Source organism: Amblyomma mixtum, chromosome 6 (genome assembly GCF_055824585.1).
Source record: "Amblyomma mixtum isolate Tamu chromosome 6, ASM5582458v1, whole genome shotgun sequence".
NCBI lineage: Eukaryota > Metazoa > Arthropoda > Arachnida > Ixodida > Ixodidae > Amblyomma > Amblyomma mixtum.
In genome coordinates this window covers 153,505,888-153,516,478 of record NC_143017.1, presented here as the reverse complement: position 1 = coordinate 153,516,478, position 10,591 = coordinate 153,505,888, and positions in this window count along the sequence as shown.

Here is a 10,591-nt window from a genome sequence, read left to right as displayed (position 1 = left end):
TACAAATTTAATTTCTGACAAACACAGTCTGCAGCTTTGCTGAAATTTCCTTTTGCTAATTTCTTTGCACCTCGGTGTATATTTTTTTTTTTATGCTGCCCGTCAGGCAGTGGTGGTGGTAAAACTTTATTTCCCACAGTAGGGGTCAGGCACGACGCCCTGCATATCGTGCGCCCGCGAGCCACACAGCCATGCAGGCTTACCAAGACATCAGCAAGTGCCAGCGCTGGGTGTAAGAAGAAGAAGAACGCTGCATCCTACCTCTACTCGCCATGGCCTGGCTGCTGGGGACCACCGCAAAATCCCTGCGCTCCGCGGTTTTTCGACGCTGTTCAGAAACGATCTTTTGTAGCGTCAGGTAAGGCAGGTCGAGAGGAGGAGCCGGTCGTTTTGGGTGCACCCGAGATGTGAGAATCTGTTGAGAAGTTCGATCGTTCGCTGCCGCGTAATTTATGCGAGTTCCCTATCAGATAGCAGATATGGACACGCTCACAGTAACGGTGGCACAGAAGTGGAGGGTGGGGGGTAGATGTTTGGCTAGCGTATACAGGGTGTGTCCGGAAAGTAATGCAATTTTTTTTTTTTTGGGGGGGGGGGGGGGGGGGGGGGGGGGGGCTTGCAGTGTGCTCCAAGCTCTGGGAGCGTCAGGATCGCTGTTTAGCTGTGAACTTACTGATAGCGCTTGTGCCACGATGTGCGATGGCATCCGCGCGCGAACAAAGGTGCGCGATTAAATTCTGTGCGAAACTCGATAACAGTTTTGCCGACACCTACCAAATAATTCAAAAAGCCTACGGGAATTCTGCTTTGTGAATTTTTCAAGTTTCAATGCAGAATTAAGACGGGCTGAGACATCGATTATGAATCCCGCTCTGGACAGTCATCAACGAGCAAAAGTGGCGAAGAAGTGTCTCGTGTTCGTGATCATGTAGCACCGACCGTCGAATGAGTGTGCAGATGATAGTCGAGATTCTTAATCTTGCAAAAACCACAGTGCACGACATCGTAAATACGTGGATGCGCTCGAGAGATTGAGAAAAAGTGTCCTCCGAGCGCGAAAGGGGATCGCCAATACCTGGCAGTTGCACTACGACAACGCTCCCATGCAGCCGCATTTCACTGCGCGTACTGGAGTTCATGGCCAACCACAACTTTTATCGACGCTGCCTCAGCCCCCCTATATTCCTGACCTGGCTACGGCAGACTTTTCCTGTTCCCGAGAATGAAGAGCGCTCTGAAAGGAATACGTTTTGGCAACAACGCAGCGATCCAAACCACCATGCATGGCAAAAGGCGCTCTATAGAAGGTTCCTGTCGACGCCTTCCAGGATGCATACAGTGAGTGCATGGCAGAGTCGCTGGCAAAAATGTGTAGATGCCAAAGGGGACTACTTTGAAGAATTTTAAACGTTTGTAACATATTTTGCATATTTTTTTTTTCTACGGATAGCATTACTTTCCAGACATACCCTGTATATGCCTTGTGGCATTGCTAGCTCTTAAAGATTGATGACAGCTTGGCACATTCGCTTACTAGCCATGATTAAATGCAGTAATCGTCACTTGCAGAATAATGTATCACTTCGCCAGGAGCTTATATCGACGCGACCGGCAGATATTTGGCGTTGCGGGCCTGCGTGCCCTATAGGCGTTGTTACTGTACGACACGAGAATCACATCAAAATTAACTTCGCTATGGTCGCACACAGCTCTCTGAACTCTCGGCAGACGTTGGCAGAGAAGTTATGGCATCGAACTTGACATAAGATGGCGTCGGGAGTGTCAGCGGGCGGGGCCCACCCTGAATACGCTACCACGTGTTTCGGATGGTGTCGTTCAAAGGTAGAAGTCAATTAGGAAAATGATGTAGTACTTCTCTCATGTCTTCCTAGAATTGGAGTGACACCAAACATTGATTGCCTGTTTGTTTTTGTTTTTTTGCGCAAGGCATTGCTATTCTATTTATCACCACGTGGTACTCTCCTACGACCGCTAAATAATTTACTATTGAATTTGCTGCCTGTGTTGCAGTTGCTGTGAATTTCTGTAACTCCATGTGTACAAGCTAGCGCTCGGCACTGGTTGTATGCAGGGGTGCTAGATGGAGTCCCGACTTAGAGTGCGTCAAAGACATGAGAGGCCTCGTGTTCGTACCAGACGAAATCTCGAGCACAATGAAGGAGCCTCCGCCTAACGGCAAGTATTGCACTTCACGAGAGTTAAATTTACTCGATAGCATTATTGTCTTATAAAGAATTAGGCGCAAAGTTGTTCGGTTTATATTTTCTAAATATCGCACCTCACCATCTGCTCTAATGCTTCAACATAATATACAGTCCCTTGATGCTCGGCGCAGAATACAACGGTTAAGATTTCTCTTTCTACTAAAAAGTAAGAAATTGTCAATGGCTCCCGATTTGTATCTTCAACCGATATCCAGGTCAACAAGAAATAGGCTCACTGAATCGTTGAAACCTTACTTTTCAAGAACAAATATATTAAAATTTTCTTTTTTCCCCCGCGCACCATTACCGATTGGAATCAGCTACCATCATCGTCAGTAGTTGACAATGATCACTAGAACGGGTATTTCATTGAGTTGTTTTGGTCATGTCCTGCGTCCCTCATAGCCCGAGTCGCTCTGGGACGTGAAACCGCCGTAAATGAAATCATAATTTGTTATTTTTGTTTTGCGTTTATGGAGCCCCTACTGCCAGGGCCCTTCACTGGGCTTGCAGTATGCTCGAAATAAAAAATAAATAAATAAATTGGACTGTTTTTTGACGTCTGCTTTAACACTGGTATTAGTAAGCCGCAGAGCACTTCCCTTTACCTCAAAAACCCCATTTTTAAAAATTACTGACAGACTTAGTTTTTCTGGAAAGGTTGACAGATGGGTTGTTTCGTTGATGCCTTAACGTAGAACTATAGTGTACTAGAATACGTAGAACGCATTCATTTTAATACGAAAGCATTATAATATATGGCTCATCGGCAACGAAACTCGGCATCGGTATTGAGCAGTAGTAGTGGTCCCAAAAATCCCGGATGACGTCACCGTGGCATCAAAGGAAAAAAAATGATGGTCGATTTGCGTAGTTAGGCCAAATGTGAATTAGGTGCGCTAGCATTTCGGTTCCTGTCTTCAGATCTAGTGTTCACAGATGGCAGTTGTTCGGATAGAGAATAATGGGTTAATGTCCGTATATGTGGAATTGGCCATTCTCTACATTCATAGATCCCTGGGAGTCTTCCTACTCCTCCTGGCGCAGTGGTGTAGCGGTCAAGCGATGCTCCACTGCCCTTCTATGGCAGGTGCTGCAATCAGTGGGACCTGGGCTGCTTGGATTGGGTTCCGACCCGGGTTGTTCCGAGCAGCCTCTCACGATTCAATTGCCGTCTGACACGTTGGGCAGGTTGCTATATAGGTATATATATATATTCATATGTATAACGAGCCCCTCATATGTATATGTACACGAAGAAAACAGATATGGCGAAGAAACACTGCACTTTGTTTGACGTTTCGACTGGGAACCGGCCTTCAGACAAAGCCCGGTTAATTTACTTATTTATTTTTATTTCGAGCATACTGCAGGCCCAGTGAAGGGCCCTGGCAGGAGGGGCACCATAAACACAAAACAAAAGTCACAAATTGTGATTTTGATTTATGGCTTTTTTACGTCCCAGAGCGACTCGGGACGGTCCCCGGCCGAAACGTCAAGAAAATTAGTGTTTCTCCACGACGTCTCTTTTCTTTGTGTATAGCCAACCCAGCACCGGAAACTTTTTCTGCCCTATATATATACGAGGTCTGTTAGAAAAGTATCCGACCTTATTTTTTTTGCGAACACCTGATGGATATGAAACAAGCGCGCTTGCACCAGCAGACCTTGAACCGTCGTGCGCATTTACGAATTTTTTCCCGCCTGCCGATAGCGTCAGTCGCTGGGAGGCAGCGTTTGAGTGAGGTATAGTGCACAGTGCTCTCGTCGGTTTTTTAGTGCAAGCAAAATGGCGGAGCGACAGGAGCAGCGCTAATGCATCAAATTTTGCCAGAAACGGGGCGACAGCCAAGTGGAAACCATTCGGAATATTCAGACGGTTTTCAGTGATTATGCTTAGAGCAGCACACAAATTAATCAATAGTACAACTGGTTTAAAGATGGCCGCACATCGGTGGAGAGCGAGCCACGCTCCGGTCGGCCATCAACATACCGAAATGGCCAGGTCATTGCCGAAGTGAACGCTCTGGTGATGCGGGACCGTCGTGTGACTATCCGAGAAATTGCGGAAGAGGTGAACATCAGTAGTTTTTCTGCACATTCCATTATCACCGAAGATTTGGCCATGAAGAGAGTTGCGGCGAAATTCGCGCCGAAGCTGCTCGCGGTGGAGCAAAAGCAGCTTCGTGTCGAAGTCTCACAGGACACGCTGGATTCCACAAACAGTGACCCCGACTTCATCAACACCATAATCACTGGTGACGAGTCTTGGGTGTACGGGTACGACCCGGAGACCCAGTCGTCACAGTAGAAGTATTCCACGTCCCCAAGACCAAAGAAGGCCTGCCAAATGCTCAGCAACGTCAAAGTGATGCTGACTGCTTTCTTGGACTCTCGCTGTGTGGCACACCGCGAGTACGCACGCCCCAGGGTCAAACAATGACCAAAGAGTACAACAGTACAACAACTTCGCACTCGGTCGCCTACGTGATGCTGTGCGGCGCAAGAGACCGGAGTTGTAGTCAACAGGAAGTTGGCGTATCCATCACGACAATGCTCCTGAACCTTCTTCGCACTTGATTCGAACTTTTTTGGCGAACCAGACTCCTGTAGTTCAACCGGCTCCTTACTCTCCTGATATGGCCCCCTGCGACTTCTGGTTGTTTCCCAAAATAAAGAGGCCATTGAAAGGAGCGCGATTTCAGACAAGAGATGACATTATGGCTGCAACGACAGCTGAGCTAAACTCCATTCCGAAAAAGGCCTTTTCGGAATACTTCCAACAGTGGCAGCACATCTGGGAGAAGTGTGTGAAGTCCCAAGGAGACTACTTTGAAGGTAATTAGGTTTCCAACGCTGCAGTTATGCCATTTTTTTTTATTCGGCCAAAGGTCGAATACTTTTCTAACAGACCTCGTATATATATAAATGTATAACGAAAACAGTGGTTTATTTACGACGTTTCGGCGGGGGCCCGGCCTTCGTCAGATAATGCGCAAAGCATCCGTGCTTGCTCTTTAAATACCTGTATTGCGAAAAAACATACCAACCAGTACTGCATGGATAGTGCAGAAAATCAGGCGCAGCAAACGGCAGTCATCAACACGTGTTGCGTTCATCGTGTCACTACACAATGTAGTCGTGTGATGTTAGTCACACCGGTCGTCCAAAAAAATGCTCTGCGTTAAATGCATGAGCATGAGCCTTAAAGACGACCACGTTTCCGTAAACAGAATTATCGCTACTTTGAGAGAAATGATATTTTCCCTGGGTTTTCATTGAAACCAGGAGTTAGTGCTTTGAATTTGAAAATTAGGAAGGATTCTCGAACCTCTCTGCCATGGTGAGATTTGAAGCCAGATTCAAGTATTGTGGCTGTAATGTTGTCAAATGAGTGGCCGGGAGTCGCGACATGCCTTGAGAGCGGAAGATTAGGAAGAGTATGGGCATGTGATCGGTGGATCGCAGTTCAGTCTGTCCGATGTACTGCAGCTTACACACACTGCATTTGAGCAGGTAGACAACATTGGTACTGTCGCAAGTGAAATTCCATTTTATTTTACAGTAAATGTCTGACGCAGTACTTCTTGCCAATGTGGTAGTGGTCATATATGAGTGCATACTTTACAACGCGGTTTTTGGCAAGGGCGGCAGCCAGTCGGACAGGGGTTAGTTGTTTTTGATGAAGTCAGCATGCGCGCAGGTTCTGTGACCTACGGAGTGCTACTTGTGGTGGCTGCGGAAATATTCGTGTCAGGCGGCTGCTCTGCATACGAATATTGTGATGTTTCTTGAGGATACCGTTAACATTGGGCATTGATGCACAGTGGGTTAGCCTTAAAGTGGTGTTTGATTGTCGTTTCCCGTGTTTACCTGAACGAAGCATCTGCGCGTTTTATTGCGTAGTCAATAATTTGCGGTGGGTATCTATGCCTTGTAAAAGCATTTCGCAGTTTTCCACTGTTGTCAGCAAGGTCGGAATCGTATGAATAAATCTTTTTTAAAACGAAGTGCTTGACTGTATGCATGGGATACTGGTCTTGCAGTACCTCATGTGGCTGCTTTGGAAATAAAGGTATTGATGCCTGTCGGTCGGTTTCCTATAAAGCTTAGTTGTGAGTTTGGTGCCATACAAAGATACTGTTACGTCCAAAAAATTAATGGTTGACATCGAGTATGATTCCGTAAATTAAATTGAAGGGTGCATGCTATTAAATGCTGCTATGAAAGATAGAAGTTATGATTCGCCGTGCTGCCAGATGAGAAAAATATAATCGAGGTCGAACGAGCGGTCTCCGCTTTGCAGCCTTCCATCGTTTTCCTCCGCTGGGTCCCTGGGCATTCAGGGATTGACGGCAATGAGCTGGCTCATCAGCTCGCCCGCGACACACTTTTCCGGGCACCGTTGATCCCCTGGCCCAAGCCCTCGGAGGACGGTGGGAGACTCACCCTTCGCCGCACCATAAAAGAGGTCTACCTCGAGCTCCGCCTCGACAAACGCCTTTACCCTCCCCCCCATCCATCACTCACAGTGCCGGAGGCTCGCCTTCTTCGGCACGTTCAAATGAATGCAATCATCACCCCGTCTCGCCTCTTTCTCTATCGCTATCGATCGGACCCTTCCTGACCCAACTGCCCCTGTATCTATGCGGACCTTGCCCATTGCTCGACTGTCTTGGCGCTGAAGGGGAGGAAGAACAGCGACTTCTGGTCGCCCAGGCGGTCGATATGCTCGGCCTGTAAATTTTGGCCGAATAAACGTCTTCTACTACTACTACTGCTATGTATCGCTAGTAATAAAATGGTTTTAAGCTACAATTGCCGAGGAATTTGCCCTCAAGTAATCCCATGAAAATATTGGCATAATTCGGGCCTATTTTTGTCCATATTGGGATACCGCTCACTTGTACAAAATGATCGCCATTGAATCCAGAATTATTTAATTGGAGATCGAATTAGCCTCAATAGCATCTCCAGAGTAGATGTATCGACCACCTTGGTGAAACATATAGATCATCGTACGCGTGGAGAACCGCGCGAATACCATCTTCATGTGGAATGTTAGTATAAAGAGATCCTACATCCATGGTCACAAGTAGTGAACCGTGAGGGACAACAAGGTGAATAATATCTGTTAAGAAATGGTTGGTGTCTTTCAGGTAACATGGAAATGTGGGCGGAATAATGTTGATTAAACTGTCAACATAACGGGACAAGGGATCAGTGACCGTTCCAATGTCTGAGACTGTAGCCTCGTATACATGGAGCCCGACGTTGCGGGTCGGGTCGGGGTGCGCCAGATGTCGGGCTGACCAGCCCGACCCTACCGCGTTTACATGAACCGGTTTTCTGTCGGGCAGAGACCGTCGCTACCCTAGCGTCGAGCACGCAAACTACACGCATGCTAGAGGAGGAAAGACGCCCAGACGAAAAGTTCCCTTTCCCGCTGCTGCTCTTTCCGGCCGGTTGGTTCGCCCGTTCACGTGCGCGCTGTCTTCGAGGCCGGCAGCGGCTCGCTTTGATTTCTAATGGGTGTCTCCGCTGCCGGAGAAAAAAAAAAATCTCCCAGCACGGCCGGTCTCGACGCGCGCGCTTTCTCGCTCTCTTCTTACGACCTGAGCAGGCGCCGAGAGAACAAATCGTGGTGAAAACCACTATCCAAAGCCGGGGTTTCTAGTGATTCCGGCGTTTTTTTTTGAAAAGGCGGTCAAGTATCTTGATGTGGTCGGGGATCGGGCTCTCAGGAGGCGTGGGTTCGAATCCCACCGCTGCCACCAGTTGATGTGGTCGGGGATCGGGACCAGGGTCTTTACCGCATTAGGGCGAAGCAGGCAGACTACGGAGGGAAGCCTTCGGGAGGAATATTCAAGCTTGAAGGTTTATTCTACATTTTGTACAGTAGCAAGTAGACCAAAGTCAGAAAATGGGGGAGGATGCTCTGGCACCCCGCAGATTGCTGCTTAAATGCAGTTCAGATTCCCCAGGTACCCAGGTAGGGAATCTGATCTCTGGTTGAGCGTCCAATGGGCTGCCAGCGTCTTCTTAGGCTCCGCCCTCCCCACGTGACGGCGCACACCGCACAGACACACACATACACGGGCAAGGAGGAACTTGGCGTCTCTGAGTCGTGAACTGCTTTCCCAGGCCCAAAGGTCGTTTGCAGCTGAGTGACGATCCTGATCGATGGGGACGCGAGCGCTGACCGCTCTCACCGGTGACCTCTTCAGTTCGGTGGAAGGGACAAATTAGCCGTGTCGCCCCTCTGCTTGTCGTCTCCTCAGGGCGCACAGGGTAATGAGTTGGCGGCGCAGTCGCCCCCGCTGTAATCGCCACTGGGTCCCGTCCGTCGTTCCACGGTCAGTCCGGGAGAAGCGCCGCACTCAGCCTTCCCGGCGAAGGGGATTAGACGCCTTTGTGTACGCCGACGCCGTCGCCAGTAGCTGCCCCGCGCAGTGTCTCTTTTGTCTTCCCCGAGCAGCAGCGCTTGGGACGAAGTGGCCTGATGGCGCCCGGCTGGCTCGCCTGTTTCCGCTGTCAGTCCCCACGAGCGCAGTCTGGCACCAGAGCCGCATTCAGCACCGCCGGCGAAGGGGATTAGAGCCTTTGTCCACGCAAACGCCGAGCCAGAAGCCGCCTCCAGGCCAGCTTTTCCTTGCGTCTTCTCCGAGAAACAGCAGCGCTTTTGGCCGCATACCTGATGACGCCTGACTGTCTCGCCGTTCTCCGCTGGCTGGGCCTCCGATCATTACAGTCTCCCACGATCGAAATTCTCGAAGTCTTGTAACTAATCATTGAACCACATCTAGAAGATTCACCCGTCTTATGCTGCCCGGAATGGGTTGACAGAAGCCACACCAAATGCTTAACACACCTCATTTCTGAGAAGTTTCTCCGAATTCTTCTCGTCAACTGCACAAAGAAATTGACAAACCAAAATGACAAGCCGTCTGGTTTCATCCACAAGCCAACGCAAAAGCATTTAAGGCTGTAACTGACATCCCTTGAACTGCGAGCCGCACAACAATGTTGTATAGGTCATTACAAGCAGCGCCTGTTATTGTTTTCAGTCCTTCTAAGTATGTGAAACGATATCGGAGTTCCAAAGAGCAAAGGATCTTTCTGATCTGGTGCGTTTCACGCAGTGAGAACAGATGGCACAGATACTTCGAATGTTTTCAAACGGCAAGTGCTATTATTTTATTCATGCATTTCCAAGTATCAACAGAGACTGTGCCAGCCCTGAAGATGAAAATAAATGTTTTCCTAACCGTGGCTTCGCCCTGTAATATCTTTCCTCACTTTTATTCCTGCTAGACGCAAATGATACAGCCCTATTCGCTAATACTATGCACCATCATTGCATGCCGACTTCAATGTTTTGAGATCCATCTACTAGTTCCCTGCTTTGCGTGCCGATAGCAGTGGCTGCATAAGATATGGTCGTCAAGTTCTTCTTCAGTTCTCGAAACAGCCGTTCAGCAATATGTGCAAAGTAAACGAACCAGCCCCCGGAGAGTGGCGGCGATAGATAGCAACTGCCCCTCATGCACAAGCCGTTAAGAAAGAGCGCGCGCGCCGAGTGCTCCGAGTTCCTGCACAGCGCCAGCCAGATCGGAGAGGAGGCAGGAGAGGAGGCGCTAAGCCGATGCGGCAGCGTATACATGCTCCTTCCAGCCGGGTCGGGCAGAGCCAACCCACCCCCTGCAGTCGAGCTGGCCCAGCTCGACTCGGCGGTCCCTTTGCTCGACCCCCTAGCGTATACATGAGCCCGACAACCGGTTCTCGGCCCGACAGCCTGCTTAACCCGACTTTTGTCGGGCTCATGTAAACGCCCAGTATGGGACGGCTGGGATTGTCAGGTTTATGTATTTTAGGTAAAAGATAAAATCTGCCTGCGATCGGGCTCGGTACTAGTGATTATCTTGCTTTTTCGAAAAGTTTTCCATCTTTCACAAGCTCTCCTATACTATCTGTTATTATTTACTTAAATTTGTCCGTATGGTCAGCGTCCAATCGTTTATAAAACGTGGTGTCATTATAAGCTGTCTTCCTGCCTCAGCAATATAATTGGTCTTGTCTATGATTACCACTGCGCCACTTTTGTCTGCGGGCTTGATAACTATTTCAAGGCGATTCTACAGTGATTCAATTGCTTTCGTTTCATCTTTGGACAAGTTATGCCTGAAAGAAGAACGTAGACAAACGCGAGAGGAAACTGACGAGGCCGCATCTTCACTGTCCGTCCGCGTTTCTCGACTTCGGGCTCGTTTTCTTGCGCGACTGCACGACGCATTCCTAGGAAGTAGTTTGTACGTGAGACGCTTACCGGGCCACGATGAAAGACCCAAATACATACTGGGGCTAGT